Below are 17070 nucleotides of genomic sequence, written 5' to 3' on the forward strand. Positions count from 1 at the left end.
CAACTAGTTCCTTAAATACACACACCCAAGTTGCCTTTGTTGTTATAAAGAGAAGGCAAGGATAGAAACCCCAAGTGATTGCATGTACACTAGCGGTTTATCTCAATGTCTCATACACACACACACACCCAAGCTTGTAGCACAAGCATGCATGCCCTCTTGTTGTGACAAATGGACACTTACACATGCATGTTCATAAAAGAAGGTGTAAGTTTGATTTACTGCATGTCATGGGTTAAACACGTAGATGAAAACAAATCTGGCTTGAGATCGATTGTTTGCACCTCTTCAGGTTGTGGGAGGGAGATTTCGTTAGGTATTGCCCTTGGAACAAAAGCAATTTTGGCTCCCTTCACTCATTCAAGTCTCTCTCTCTCTCTCTCCCTCTTTTTGTTGTCGATGGTTGGGAACAGGGAAGGCGGCAAGTCATGTGCTCTTGCGTTTAAGGGGTTTGAGCTTGTTCCGCCTTCCATTTGGATGATATCAACACCTCCTTTTTCAAGCAACTCTCCAAGCTTAACCTGGTCTACGAGAGTGAGGGTACGTGGGATAGCCACAGATATTGGAAGCAGTTTTCTTGTTTGCCTAGCAAGATCCAACACCTCTTCTGCAGAAAAGATGCGCTTGTTCTTCTAATAAAAAGAATCAAAGTTTCCTATCTCTACCATATGAGCTCTAGCATTTGTGGACGGAAGGAAAGCTTCTGATTCAACTCCCCATGGCCAACTTTACAAGTTGAGGACTATGTGCAATATCGACATGGGCTACCCTTCCCTTTCCTTCTCTAGGCGTTGCTTTGGGGCAGCTAGAGGACACGATCAGTTCTCAAGGAAGCTCTCAGAGTCCTTAAACTGCTCTAGTTGGAGCTTGGCCAGTTCGTCTTGTTGACAGGGCAACTTCTGAAGTTGTAAAGATGGAGGCCCCTTTTGATTTGTGGGTCTGGGTTGTTGGAACTCAGGATGGTGATATGCTGTGAAGCACATGGGATCCTTCTATTGTTGGGAGCTCGGGAGCTTGCTACAATTTGTTCTAGGTGCTCATCAACATTCATGCAATATGGGTGTTTCTCCTCTCTACGCAGGTGCTAGGGCAAAAGACACTTGTCTCTTCTGTGCTCCCTACTCGCTGGCGTGAAGGTGACCTAGACACTAGGCCCTTTGCTCGCTAGTGGCCAAGGTGCATGTCCTGTCCTCTTCTCTCGCGCCAAGAGACTTCTTTGCTCCCCCTCTCCACGCTGCTCTGCGTGGTGGCCAAGGGAAAGGTCAACCTTTCTTTTTCTCCTTGCTCTGCATTGGTCAAGGGCACAAGACCCTTGCGTCTTCTCTGTGATCTGTTAGGTTGTCAAGGGCAAGAGTCAACCTGTCAGCCTTTCTACTTCTGGCCCAAGCCTTGCTCTCTCCACTTCCTCCCTGCTTGCTGGCGGCCAAGGCAGAGTCTTGTCCTCTCTCTGCACAAGCGGCCAAGGCAATCACAACTTCTTTCTCTCTCCTCTCGCAGTCCTAGGTGGCACTTTCTCTCTCCACCTGTAGACCACGCTAGCACATCACTTTCACAGACCCGGCTGGCCCTTTCCCTCTCCACCTGCTCTCTTTCCTCGTTGGCCTTGCTTCCTTCACTCTCTGCACACGCAGGCTTGGCAAACCCCGCCCCTTCTCTCTCTATGCGCAAACCCCCGTCCCTTTCCATAGACTTGGTTGGGCGATGTAACTCCTAAATGATCCCATTTCACGATTCAACATTTTCAATGGTCGATCTCACTTCTAAGATCGGATCCCACCTCACCAATCACACATCTTTGATCATCGGTCCTACTTCCATGATCGCAATCTGACCTCACCGACTGACAGCTTTAATCATCGATCCTGCTTCTCAATTCATAATTTTATTCCTTTGATTCCACCCTCCGATCATTATTTTATTCCTTTGATTCCACCCTCCGATCATTATCTTGGAATTGTCGATTCAACTTTACAAATCGCCAGACCCCTCAAATCATCGCGATCTTACTTTAGATCACCTATCAGGCGATCAAACTTTTGAGAACGTGTCAATTTGACTCAAGTGCCACATCAGCACAGTCACTATATATATCAGTGCCGAATTCACGTTATATTTGATGTGTGGGTGTTTGTGCACACATGGGTGTGTACAGGTGAATCGGAAAGCGTAGGCAGGTGTGAAGGTGTGAATGTGGGTACATGCAGGTGTGTGAGTGGATGGGTGCACGAGAGTGTGCAATTGTGCAAGTGCGCAAGTGCATGTGTGTGAATACGCGTGTGCGTGAATGCACGGAGGTGGGAATGGAAAAGCGTAGGCGGGGTGTGAAGGTGTAAATGTACGTACATGCATGTGCGTTGATAGGTTTTTTTTGTGGCCAAGGGGATATGCTTCATGAAGGTGCTCACCCCAACCCCTAGAAAAGAAAATAATACATTGGGCATGATCAAAGACCTTAGGAAACATAGGATCTTGCATGGGTAGCTGCGCATTGGTAACTCGATGTAATAAGTTGATGTTAGGATTGTTGCATGGTGGCTAGCTGATAGAATTGGGTAGAGTATGCATGGCACTGGAGCATAGTTGCATAAGAAGGAGAGGGGGATGTGTAAGCGAGTTTTGTGGGTGATAGCATTTTGTGAGAGCATTGGTGTAGACAAAGAGATTGCTGATCAATGTGAAGCTGGTTATCTGAGGATCTGTTTTATGTGAACGACGACGTGGGGTTTGTGAGAGAAGACTAAGATCTGTCTAGAGCAGGGAATTGCAGGAATGGGAGAGGGTTTTGCGAGAGAGATTGTGTCCCAAAACCTCTCATAGTGCAATACTGTTGGATCTTGAGGATTGCTCAAGCATCTCCCCGTTGTATTAGCCAGTGAAGCTTGCGGATAGTTGCTGCAAATTAAATAGTTGTTGATGATCTTGTGGAAGTTTGAAAATATAAGTTTGGGTTTCTTTGGGGTCATGTGTGTAAGAGTTTCTTTTGATCTATTGCTTGTTTCAATCATGTGCTCAAGATTGAAGGTTTGTTATGTGTTGCATAGTCTTCTTTGAGTACACAGAGAATCAAGTTGTGTGGTATTACAGACTACTTATGTGTTTTGATTCAACTCCATGTTACATGGATGGAGTGCTCTTGGTGAAAAGATTGCAGGTGGAGAGTTAACTCTGGTTGAGTTTAAGTTGGGCCAGTCAGCCTAGAAAGGGTTGATTTTGAGTCAGCAAGACATCAGAAAGGTCAGCAAGTTGTGCTAGGACCTTATTCTGATCTATTTGAGTTAAAAGGAAGTGATTCTGAGGTATAGCTGATTGTTTTGGTGATGTTTGAGGACAACTGTTAGAAGGCTTGGTTATCTTACAGGGTTTCTATGTCAGCAGTTTGACACTGATGGTCAGCTGATAATTTTTTAGGATTGGTTTTGGTTGTGTTTAAGTGTTTTGAGGTTCATGTGGTGTTAGCTGACTCAAAGGAGTGATTTTCTATGCTAGTCGGGTTAGTTAGGCTAGTTGGGTGGAAACAGTCCTTTCAGAGGTAGCTGTGGACTTGTAGAGAGCTTGGGAGGTGATATGTTGCTAAGATGAGTGACATCTGAGGGCCTGTAGCTATCAGAGGACATTTTGGGAGGTTTTAGATTAACTGTAGACTTTGGAAGTAGACACCTTTGTGGCAGAACTTTGAGAGGAGGAAGGTGAAGGAAAGGTCAGAGGAGGGTAGGTAGGATAGTCAGAAAGTGAGAGGCCACCATGAGACCTCCTAGAAGAGAATAGGGCAACTTTCCACCCAACCACCAGATATGGGGACCCTAGCCAGCTAGCTATAGCCCTAGCCGTCCACACTAGTCCGGACTTCCGTGAACCGCTCGACTCTCCTTAGTCCTATCCTTGTCTCTTGACATTACTTCCCTCTTTGGAAGAGTTTTCATTCTCGAAAACAAAGGTAGGATATCGGGTCTTGAGAGTTCTAACGACCTCCCAAGTATAACCTTCTTCCAATCTATCTTTCCACTTAATTAGACACTGTTGCCTAATTCTATGACGAGTTCACTTCTCTTGAAAATCCAAGATGCGCTCTAGCTCGTGTTGTAAAATCGGAGGCTCAATTAAATCTACAAGAACACCTATATCCACCACATTGGCATCTTCGCCTAGTCGTTTCCACAAACGACTAACATGAAAAACAGGATGAACCTTGAAATGTTCTCGCAAAGCTAACTTGTAGGCAAATTTACCTACACGCTTTAGTACTGTGAAAGGTCCACAATACCGAGGCAACAACTTTGGCACTTTTCCAATCCTCAATGTTTCCGAACTTGGGGGAACCTTGAGAAATACTTGGTCACCCTTTTCAAATGTGACCACTCTGTGTTGTTTGTTCGCATAATGCTTGTAACGATGTTGGGCTTGTTTAACATTTTCCTTCGAGCGATCTTCAGCATATCGTTAAGATGTTACAAAAAATATTTAACCTTTTGAATTATTTAAGTAGCTAACTCCACAGCTACTGGAGATCGAGGTTTGGAAGGACTAAAGCCTGTAGCGACATGCTTCACACTATTATAGGCAAATTCTAAAATTGGTAAGTAATCTTCCCAATTCGTTTGCCATTTACTGACATATGCCCTTAGCATATCCTCGAGTACTTGGTTGACACTTTCTGTCTAACCATCACTCTGGGGGTGGTCATCAGTAGTGCTCATACTGAGCATTGTGTTCAACCTTTTGAATACTACTCGTTAGAAGTGACTATTAAACTTCTGATCTCTATCACTGACTATATTGGGTGGCAGCCCATAGAGTCGATAGATATTCTCAATGAAAAGCCGAGCTACCTCTGATGTTTTCACCTTGGTTTTAGTCGGAATAAACCGAGATAGCTTGGTCAACCTATCTACTACAACCCAAATGGCATCATGGCCTCTTCTAGTTGTAGGTAGACCTACAATAAAATCCATAGAGATGCTTTCCCACTTACCATCAAGGATCTCTAAGGGTTGTCCCACCTATCTTAAGATGCTCAGCTTTATTGACCTGGCATTTTTGACAATACAAAACATATTCTTGGATGTCCTTGTGAAGTCCAGGCTAATAAAATCGCCTTCTCACTAAGGCATAGGTCTTCCGAATTCCAGGATAACCTGCACATGGACTATCATGACATTAAAGGTATTTGGCTCCTAGTGTCTGAGTCCGAGGGTACACATACTCTTCCTTTATGTAACAAGTACCTATTATCGATGGAAAAATGCTTCCAATAATTAAGCTCGTCCTTAGAAAGAGAGAGCTGGGTATGGAACTATCATCTACACTTGCTACTACGGAGTGTGAGGGATCCTTGCATGTAACAACTTTCCACACCTTTGCATATGACTGATCATGTTCGCACTTGCCTTTGAGTGAATCTAAAAATTCACTTTTCAACTCCGTGAAACTCAACGAGTTGACTTGAAGCATGCAACTTAAGGCATTAGCCACGACATTGTATCGGACCTTTTGATACCGTAGTTGAAAGTCGAATTCTTGGAGGATTTCTGCCCACCAAGCTTTACGACCTTTTAAATCAGTTTGAGTTGTCAACCATTTGATGCTCTCATGATCAAAGACAATCTCAAACTTAGCACCGTAGAGATAATGTCTCCACTTTCCTAGAGCATAAATGATGGCATAAAGCTCATATTCATATGCAGAATAATTTCGCTAAGCTCTATCCAACTTCTTTCTCTCAAAAGCTATTGGTATTCCTCCTTGAAGAAGCACATCACCAACTGCATGATCACTAGCATCTGTTTCAACCACAAACGGTTGATTAGGATCTACTATTGCCAACATAGGTGCGGTAGCTATGGCAATCTTAAGAGGATCGAAACTTTGTTGTTGGTTAGCATCCCAAACAAAGTTGTGACCCTTAGATTTTAATTGATCTGTCATTGGAACAGCTAACTTAGCATAATCTCGGATGAATTTACAATAGAATCCTACCAACCCAAGAAATGTTTGTAATTCCTCTAAATTGGTTGGATGAGGCCACTTAAGGATTGTCTCTACTTTCGCAGGATCCACCTGAATTCCCTTTGCCAAGATTATGTGACCCAAATAATGAATCTCTGAGGCAAAGAACTCACACTTGCTCTCTTTAGCGTAAAGTGCGTTTTGCCTTAGCAAGTCAAACACTTATCTTAAGTATTGTAAATGCTCTTCCTCTATGTGACTAAAGATCAAAATATCATCAAGAAATACTACAACGAATCAACCAAGATATGGGCGTAAGACGCTATCCATAAGCGTTTTAAACGTAGCTGGAGCATTAATTAGAAGAAACGGCATAACTAAAAACTCATAATGTCCAAATCTAGTACGAAAAGCTGTGTTAGGCACATCCTCCATGCGGATGCGAACTTGATGATAGCTCGATCTTAAGTCAATCTTGCTCACGTATCGCACCTTGCAGTTGATCAAAAAGCTCATCAACTCGTGGTAATGGATACTTATTCTTTATCATGATTGCATTCAAACCACGATAGTCCACGCATAAATGCATAGACCTATCTTTTTTCTTCACCAATAAAATTGATGATGTCCATGGCGAATTACTAGGCCTAATGAAGCCTCTGGCGCGAGGTAGTCAGCAAGTTGCTACTTTACCTCATTGGCTTCACTAGCGCTAAGACTTAACATCCTTGAGCACTTCAATGGCATGCTGTACATTGCATCTAGGGGGAAAACCAAACAGCAAGTTGCTTGGAAACACATCATGAAATTCAAGCAAAAGGCTTTGCAAAGAATTAGAAACTTGTTGAGTGAGCTTAGGAAAAATGTGAGTTTGTTCATTATTATGCATAACACTAACATGTTGTTCACATATGTCAGAATTAAGAGATTTAATACTCAAACTGGAATTAAAATCACCACCACTAGCATCATCATGAGAAAAAATTGAAGGAGACATGTAACACAAAAAGAGATTTTCTATTTCATGAGCATGTACAAGGCGGTCCACTTCAACAGAACAAATGAGTGTGGAGATGGGGGCACATCGCATTTACCTCAAAATCAAAAGCATTATCTAAATAACTACGAGAAAGAGATGGTCTTAAATGAAATAACCATTCACGACCCAAAATAATATCAACTCTCTTAATATGCATAACTTGAAAATCTAAGTGCATTTCATGTCCTTGAATAATGAGTAGTACTTGATTAACCACCATGTCCTATACATGCTTATCATGCCCATTAGCAAGAGATATCATGTATTTGTGATCACTAGGGCTTTGTGGTAATTTTATTTTTTTAACCAAGTAATAATTCAAAAAGTTGTGTAGCCCCATGGTCAATTATGACATAAACTCTTCGTCTGTTGATGTGTCCATGCATCCAAATCAGATCATAAGGCCCAAAAGAGGGGGGTATCCACATCATAGAGGTTACATAACACTCATGCGTAGCATTAGTATGGAATACTTGAACTTCAAAAAATGTTTCAACTGGCAAGACTTGCATTGTGTGCACTGCCTTACTACCGCCCTTATCGACATCTTTGCCACAATTCTTTGGACAATTCTGTTTATCGTGATCAGCATAGCCATGCAAAATAAAATATCATTTTTTCTTTTTAGTTTGCTCATAATCTTGCGGAGACAAGGGACCCCTTGGCCCCTTAGCCTTCTTAACCGCGTCACTACCTTGTTTGGCTCCCTTCCGTTTATTTCCCTTAGAACGATGGAAGTCGAATACTCCAACCCGTGCGTTTCTTCTCAATATTATCATCAAAGATTTGTGCACTTTTTATGGCCTTTTCTAAAGTTTTAGGATATTGAGTTTTAACCTTAGTCTTATATTCATTATCTAGACCACGTAGAAAACCTCGTGCTTTCTGAAAATCATCCAAATCCTCAAGCTTGAGAATTATCTCGCGATACTTAGAAATGTATTGGGTCAACGTTAGACCTTCCATCTTACAGTTGTTCCAAGCATTCTAGTTGCAATCCTTCTCGTTCTCAGGTAAGAATTCTTTTCGAAAAAGTGTCTCAAAAAAGCCATCCATGACGTAGGTCGATCGCTCTCGCCGAGGCTCATCCACCAGTTGTAGGCCTTGCCCTCAAGCATAAGACTTGCCTCGAGAGCATGAACAACATTAGGAGAACGCTTCAAAAGGTGCAAGTATGTCCACTTTTGTAAAAAAAGTGTTCACTACATCTTTATTACACTCCTCTTCGCTGCTCCGGAACATAGGAGGCTTCATGCTCTTAAGCATAGCTGCCACTTTCTGGACGTTTTGGTGTCTTAAGTTACCCCCCCAAGAGTAGATGTCCCTAGAGTATCAACCGAGACACTCCGAAGCCTTGAATTAGCGACCAACTGCTTAAGAGTCTCTTGCATGGTCTGTAAACTTTGAGAAAGAACAAGTAAATTTTGTTCAATAAATTTTGTTCAATATGTTGTGCGTGTGATTCTAACAAAGTGTATGCGTATAAATCCACAAATCCGTGATCACCCACATCTAGATCAGCCATATTGATATCCAAAGATGGATGACCACCATGCTGTTGACCCTCAGGGTTCTCAAAAACTTCACAGGTCATGGTAACAAATCAAATTCGTATGCAAGATGAAGACTAGTACCTAACCAAAATCGGCTCACCGAAATCTGATTTTTGTTGCTATCTCTGAAGTGATGCGGCTCGTCTGCACATGCTCCGTGTTGTTGTTGCGCTGTCATTTTGTTTGTTGTGTGGTGCTTGGCCACTCTTGCCCCCCTGCTGTGTGCGGACTGTAGAGAAAAAGCCTCCTCGAAAGCGAGAGAGAAAGCCTCTTCTCTAACTTGGCTGCACGTGAATCGGCGGTTCTGTTGTGAGTCCCTTCCCATGCAGACACAAGAGAAAGAGAGAGAGACTATTGATCGCCCCTTGTCTTGTCCGGGGGAGAGAGAGAGAGAGAGAGAGAGAGAGAGAGATATGGCGACTGTATGTTCTCCTCTCTCCTCAACCTTGTTGTTGATGGTGTTGTGTGCTTTTTTTATAAAAAACACGCTCGACGGCTGCTGTTAATGGTGCTGGTTTCGTTGCCTTCGGTTCTTTTGGCCGGCCCCTTGTGTTTGATGTGTGGCACTATAGTGCTGCGCTTGTGGTTTTGTGAAATCTCTCTGCGCCGCGCTGTTGCCAGTATGATCGCCTCACGCAGCCGTGGGTGTCGTCCTCCTACCGGTTGTATACAACACACTTTTATGCTATTGTGGCTGGCTCTGCGCTATGGCTGTTGTGTGCAGCCTGTTGTGTGTCTGTTGCTTGTGTTAAGCGCCGGTGGTTCTCTTGTGGCCGCCGGCTGTGGTGGTGCGCTTGTAGCAGCTAGCTATGCAACGACTGAGCAAACAGCCGTACGAGGCGACTATGCAAAGGCTGAAAGAAGCCGTATACTATGGCTGGGCTATTGTCTCACGCCACAAATTGCTATGCGCCTCTTTCTCCCATGAGTTGATGCGGATTATGGCGAGGGCTGCACTGATGCAATGACGGTGCAATTGGCTAGCGTGTAGATCGCATAGCTCTCATACCAGTGTGTGAGGCCACCATGAGACCGATACAGGGACCCTACAAGGGTAAGACTAGGGGGAGTCGGGCGGCCAGGGCTAGAGTTAGCCGGCTGCTAAGTGTGTCTATATAAGTCTGTGGATGCTGGAGGATCGAGGTGGATACTAGAGGATCAATTTTAGACTTGAGTCATCCGATCTCGAAAGTCGAAGACATTCAAAATCTAACTTGTTTGTGATAGCCAGGAGAGTTTATGGTCAAACAGAGGTCAGTTGCTTAGTTCTGAGAAGCTTTAGGACAAGGATTTGAGGCTAGAAGATGGTGGAGGACTCTTTGGGACTCTGGAGAGAAGAGTTCTGAGACACGATACAAAGAGAGGACTTCGGAGGTTGAATCTGAGCACTTCTGCGTCTGGATGGAGATGAGTTTAGTCAGCTGGATGTCAACTATGGTCAGGAGAGGTTGTTAGGTAGTAGTAGATCCAAATAATTGGAAATAGGAGCTGATCTTAGAGGACAACCTGAGTCAGCTCTGTTGGATTGACTAGGGAGGCTGGGAGGGTATTGAAGTATCCCATTGGGATAGCTGAGGACCAAGGAATAGTGGTTGGATGTTCTGGTGCCCTCTAATGTTATTTTTGCTAGGTTGTGGTGTTTGTGATTGACTCCTCTCACGGTGGTGTGCTTCAGAAAGAAGGAACTATAGAGGAAGTATCTCCTGAAGCCATCATTGTTTTGGTGTCCCCACCGAGGAGGTCTTTCAAGGCACCTTTCAGACTGTTGGTGGAAGCTAAGAAGTGTTAGCTGTGGAGATGGCTACAATGATGTCTTATCCTATGTTTCACGGGCATACTAATGAGGATCCAGAGGACTTTTTATCCGGGGATGGAGCTAGCAGCTTTTCCATTTGGAAAGAAGAGAGATGAGGACAAATTGACACTGTTGTCCATGTTATTAAAAGGGGATGCAAAAAGGTGGTTCTAGACTTAGAGGAATCAGCCACACTAGGGGCAGGCATATGAGGATGTTAAAGGAGCTCTGGTGCAACATTTGAAGAAAGGTGAACCCCTGGATGCTATTTGGCAAGATATACAAAAACTAAAGCATAGTTTGTCGGATGTATTTGATCGATTTGTCGACCATTTTGAGGACGTGTGGGGCAGATGAGATGCTTCATTGGGAGCAAAGCGCCCACCTATACTTCGTAAAAAGGATATGTTCATTCAATCCATTCATCTTGATATGAAGGAGAAGGTTGAGTTAAAAAGACCAGGTACCTTTGATAAATCTTTAAGGATTACAAGAGAGGAGGAGTGGAAGCTTCAGAAACTGGCTCAGAAGCAGGAGGAGGTTCCAGTTGAGAGTAGACTTGCTATGATTGGAGGAGGACATAGGAAGGGAGGAGTGCTCCAATTCCAGTGGCTGCTGTGACAATTAATGCGAGCTATCAATCAGTTAACCCAACAAATGGAGAACTTAAATTTGAGTTTGTTGCAACAAGGAGGCAGAAATGCCCCTAGGGCAAGAGATAGAGAAGGTATGAGAGGCAAAGCCAGAGGAGGCCCTAACTTGAATGTCCAATGTTTTAATTGTATGGAAAGGGGTCATATCTCCCCTTAGTGTAATTACCCCAGGAGAATGGGAGGAGATGTATATCATCTGGCATCTTGAAGGGGGGAAGTGCTAGATGTCAGAAGAGATTCCACACCCACCAGGACCTCAAGTTTAGCCACAACCAACAAATGGGCCCAGACTAGGTGAGGTTGATCTGATTAGAAGGGATGAGGAAGGAAGGTATGAGGAAGCAAATATGTTAGCCAACAAAAGAACCAGGGGTGCAGAAGGTGAAGATGAAGCAGGACCATCCAAAAGGAAGAAGGGGAAGTAGATAGAGGACCGGGTAAGAAAAAGAGAAGACCCAGGAGGCATATAGGAATGTAAGATTTTTCTCTAGGGTTTCAAGTGGAAGAATATGATTTGAAGAAGGATCTCCAGCAGAAGGGTCCTACTTTGTCTTGGCACCCCACTGATACAGATGTGTCCCAAACTCAGGAGAACTTGGAGCAAACTGGTTAGTACAAGGATTTCCAAGAAGGAGAAGGAGAAGAAAGAAGGACAGTTGAATATAGTACATGTTAAAGGAGACAAGGATTATCTGCTTGTCATGGATGCTTGGATTAACAAGTTTAAGGTTCCTAGAGTGTACATTGATGGTGGTGCCCAAGTTTGTGTAATGACCCAGCAAACTATGGAAGCCTTAAGACTTAAGGTGAGTGCATCTTCAAAATTCAGAGTTAGAATGGCCAATAATTCAAAGGTTAGATGTCTGGGAGTAGTAAAGAGGGTGCATGTGACTATTCTTGGGCTGGAAGCTGAGATGGATGTTCATGTCAGTAAGGACATAAGCTTACCCTTTGATTTTGGGGAGACTATGGTTGATAGCAATGAGATTAGGGCAAAATTGGTGGAGAGGACACCTGATTTTGGGTTTGGATCAGCTTGCTAGGAAGCAAGTCAAATGACATGGCTAAGGGGAGAGAATTGATCCCAGAGAATACTTTATAGGATGAAGATGAGGTTGTAGAAATCAGTTCCTCAAAGGATTCTAAAATAGAGGACTATGAGACAGAAGAGGATAGCTCAGACGATGATGAGGGAGAAGTTCCATTGTTGAAACCAGATACTGACCTCATGTGCATGTCTTTATAGCTGCGTACAAAAGAAGGGAGAAGGTAGAAGCTGAGGTGGAACAGCAGTCAGCTAAGGAAGAAGTTTTGCAAAAAATTCTTGCTAAAGATCTAGCAGTGGTGGGAAAGAGTATCTGACAATGTTGTAGTAGTTTCTAGATCTTTTTATTTCTTCTTATACTCAAGTTAGGGGGGTGTCAGCTGTGCAACATGAGATACAATTGAAGCTTGAAGCTAAGCCAGTGGTGCAAAGATTGAGAAGATTAGGGGTAGTGCAACATTAGGTATTGAGAGAAGAGGTGAGTAAGCTCTTGAAAGTAGGTTTCATCTTTCCATTTGACAACTCTGAGTGGGCTTCTCCAGTTGTGATTACTCCTAAGAAGAATGGAAAGTGGAGAGTCTATGTAGACTTCAAGCCTTTGAATGCTGTGACCAAGAGGGACCATTACCCATTGCCTTTTCAAGATGAAATCTTTGATAGTGTAGCTAGGCATGAAAGGTACAGTGTCTGTGATGGATATTCTGGTTACTTCCAAATTTCTATTGCCCAAAAGGATTAGAAGAAAACTACTTTCATTACACCATGGGGGTGCTTTGCATACAAGGTGATGCCCTTTGGGCTTACAAATGCACTTGCTACTTTCCAAATATTTTTGAACTTGGTGTTTGAGCCCTATCTGGGGTCCTTCATTAGAGTGTTCATATATGATTTATGTATTTATAGTGACAAATTAGTTCACTGTGAGAAGCTGAGGATGGCATTGAAAAGGCTGGATGAACTGGGTGGAAAGTTGAACCCTGACAAGTGTCACTTAGCTCAGGCCAAGGTAACCCTACTTGGAAATGTGGTTTCTGAGAATGGAATTGAGGTAGATCTTGCAAAAGTGGAAGATTTTCTACTGTTAGAGGGACCTCATAATGTGAAGCAACTGATGACATTCACACATAAGGTAAGATACCTGGCTCGATTCATTTATCTTATATCTCAGGCTTTATATCCATTGTAACTGTCCCTAGACTGGAGTAAGAAATTCTTTGTAAATCCTAGTGTGGGAGAAGATGCCATAGTTGCAATATTGTTACAGCAAGGAAGGGAGCATTCCTATATGAGACCAGTATATTTTGTTAGCAGAACAAATATAGTTGGAGAAAGGACTTATTCTAAGGCAGAGCTTGTAATGGTAGCTATGGTGTTTACCTTAAGAAAATTCAGGTCTTACTTACTTCCTAAGCCTTTCACTATACTGACACATTACTCTTTACTTTCCCACTTGATTCAATCCACTTGATTCAATCTTACCTTCCATCAAAGAGATTGTCTAAATGGCTGGTTGAGTTACAAGAGTTCCAATTGACTTGCATAGTGGAGGATAGTACATGGGCTACATTAGCAAATATTTTGACATATAGATATAATCCTTTGGTATTGAGGGAAGAGACAATGATGAAGAAGAAGGTACCCAAGTGGAAAGACCTTGAAGTAGATTTGTCCAATGCTTTTACTATGTTTTTTGATGGAGACTTTAAGAGAAGCTTAGGGGTAGCTAATGGAGGGGTTGTTTTGTTGAATCCAAAAGGTATAGTAGTATATGAAGAAGGTATTAAATTGCAAGTGCAGACTAGCAATGAAGCTGAGTATGCCACTTTAGAATATGGACCCCAATAGTGTCTTAAGAGAGGGATTAGTGAACTTATCATCAAGGGAGACGATTTACTGGTTATTAGGCAACTTCAAAATGTCTGGAAGGCCAAGAATCCCAAGTTGAAGGAGTGATGCTTTCAAATCAGAAGGATGCTAGAAAATTTCAAGAGGTCCATATTCAACATGTGAAGAGGAAACAAAACCAGGCTGTATAGATACATTAGCCAGAGGGGGGTTAGGCAAGGATTTAGATGCATATGCCATGACTGTAACCTACCCTAGTTATGTTGGAAGAGAGAGTTTACATGAAGTTGAAGAGTTTTTGCACATAGATCCGGTACCTTCAAGTTTATCCAGAAAACAGAAATATGGTTTCATAAGGAGGGCCCTGTAGTACAGTATTGTTAATGATCAACTGTATATGAAGGGCAAGGATTTGGTTTGGAGAAGGGTCCCAAAACCAGAGAAGAGATCTTTACCATAATGGCTTCATGTCATGAAGGGGTATGTGGAGAGGGCACTTTTCCTTAAAGTTAACTTTGAGAAAGATTCTTACTGTTGTACGTTATGTGTAGTCTACTTTGAGGAAGGATGTCTACCATTGGTGCAGAAGCTGTGAGCCATGTTGGAAACAAGGAAGGAGAGTGTTACACCATAAGTTGATGAAAACTTTTATTCCATATGGGGCTTTTGAGAAACGGGATTTAGATGCTGTGCGCTTTTGCCGCACAGGTCGTAGCTGGGGACTTGCCGGACACCGTATGCGAGCCACGAATGGCTGCAAGCATACAACCAGGAAGGCAAGCTCAAAACAGAATGCAAAAGGTGTGTCACTCACCGCTTAACTGCCGCCTTGAAGGATTCCCGCGTCGCAGCCGTGAAGGAGGAGCCGCCGTCGTCGCTCTACCGCCTCTCCGCCGCCGCCGTGCCGCTACACAGTGCTCGATCGCTCTCTCACTCACTCTCTCTCTCTCTCTCACAAACGCAGGAGAAGGAAACCAAAGAGATAAGGCAAGAGCACTCTTGTATTCACAACACATGAGAATGAGGATTTTAGGGTTACATTTGACTCATATAGGTGACTTGGCCGTTCACACTTGGGCGCCATACATGGCCGGCCGACCCTAACCCTTATCCTACTGATATCCAAGGTGCGCCTCTCATCGGCGATCACCCAATCCCTTCATCCTTAACATATGGTGCCGACAAGCCCGGCCCATGACTCAGAATATTTAAATTAATGACGTAAAATATAGTATGTCGCAATGTCCGCCATGGGTTAACATGCCCCCCTTCCTGATGTAGATTCCGTCCTCGGAAGCTATGGTATGGTAAGCTCGAGAGGGTTGTTGTGGTAGACCGTCTGCAAAACAGGGAAGTAGAGTGAAGGTATGCTGGAATTCAAAAGATATAAAGTGTATAAATTCAAGCGTGTGAGACCACAATGGATGATGCTATTAGAACTTAGTTTAAGGGTACATGAGTGAGCTAGTGTAGCAAATTAATAGGAGTTTAAAATTATTGAAAGGAATTCAAGAGTTAGCAAGGTGTCAAAGGTTAATCAAGGTTTATAACTGGCCTAAGTCAAGGAAAATAACCAAGCTTAATAAATAAACAGATGACCATACTATGTCTACTCTAAGAACAAGTAGTTACCACGAGCCTAGGGACACAAGAAACATCAGAGTTACAGGAGCCTTTTGCCTCTTTTTTTTTTTTGCACATGACAATTTTTATACACAATGGCGACCTTCCTAAGGCAAAACTAACATCGATCCTGGTACCATGTTTAACACAAGGCATTATCCAGGAATCTATTAGCTCACTTTAGGCAAGGCTACCCCCTACCAACCAAGGCATCGGTCTGGAGTAGAATACTCCTCGCCTACCAAGTATCAATAAGGCAATAGGCCAACATTAAAGCACATCATAGACTTGTATTGCCATTTATTGTAGGCTTTTTTTTTTTAAAGTTTGTTTTGATCTTCGCTCCTGAACTAAAATGTGTTCTTACATCTTTTCGACAAGGGGTAAAATCTATGTCCTAGAGGTCAACACACACACAGCCAGGTGTTCAAACATTAAGATGGTTTGACCCTAGACCTAAGACAATCGTATTCCAAGGTTAACTAAAGACGTCATGCTGCCTAGGAATATTTCCAATAAAGTTAAGCTCATTAATGATTTACACTAGCATGCAAGCAACTTCAAAAACTAAGTAGTACATTGATAATTTCCATGTGGTCATGCATTATAGTTTATGCAATTGATTGAACAGTAAAAACGAAAGAGAGTGGGTATGAAAGAATTACACCTGTAATTGGAGATCTCCTTGATTTGACGAGACAGCTTGCAATTTGATGTAGATATATTTTGATGAACGTTGCGGCAGTCTCTGGACTTGGAAGCGAACCCACCTCAAACTTTTTAACCTGTACAATCAACTAACAAGCACTATACCTCGAGAGGCACATCAGTGTGAAAATTTCAAGACTTGTTTAAGGAATCTAAACTAGAAAAAACTTGGAAACGCTAACCTACCTACCAGTCACCACACTACTACTGAGGATACGGTAAGAGGATGTTGTAGAGTCCTGGCTCTAGCCCTAAGGCTAAGCCTCTATCCGCATCATCCAAATAAATAAAATCAACCTCAGTAGTGCCATGAGTTTCATCCGTCCATTCATCATTGTCAGATATTTCCTTTTCATTTTCCCATCCACATAAACTCATCAAAAATGTAACCATGCGAGGATAGTCATCTTGTGGAAAAGGAAAGCATTGGGCTATCGGGGATATGTCCTCTACGGAGTAGGGGTCGGTCATGGTCAATAGGCGAATTAGCCATTCTAATTCCTCAATATTTTCCTCTCTGGCTAGTACATCTATATGATCCCATTCAGTTTCAATTACAGGATAGCACATGTGGAATATCTGAGAAAGGTACAGATGATACCTCTCACCAAAGGTAGGAGTGGATGAAGTGTATGATGATCGGGCATCTGCCATACCTGCAAACACAGATATAGCATCAGTAGGTTTATGACAGGACAATCTAGTTCTTGATTGTATACGGATATCTCTGCTCTTAACGTGCTCTTGCTCTTTTTACTATTTTTTTATTTTGTTTTCTTTGTTTTGTTTATGTATGAAGCTATATATATACATCCCCTTGAATTTGGCAATTACATGGTCAGGGGAGAAGGTTAAGGAGAAAGCAT

The sequence above is a fragment of the Cibotium barometz genome, chromosome 58 (genome assembly GCF_041138505.1).
Source record: "Cibotium barometz isolate CiBa-2024 chromosome 58, ASM4113850v1, whole genome shotgun sequence".
Taxonomy (NCBI): domain Eukaryota; kingdom Viridiplantae; phylum Streptophyta; class Polypodiopsida; order Cyatheales; family Cibotiaceae; genus Cibotium; species Cibotium barometz.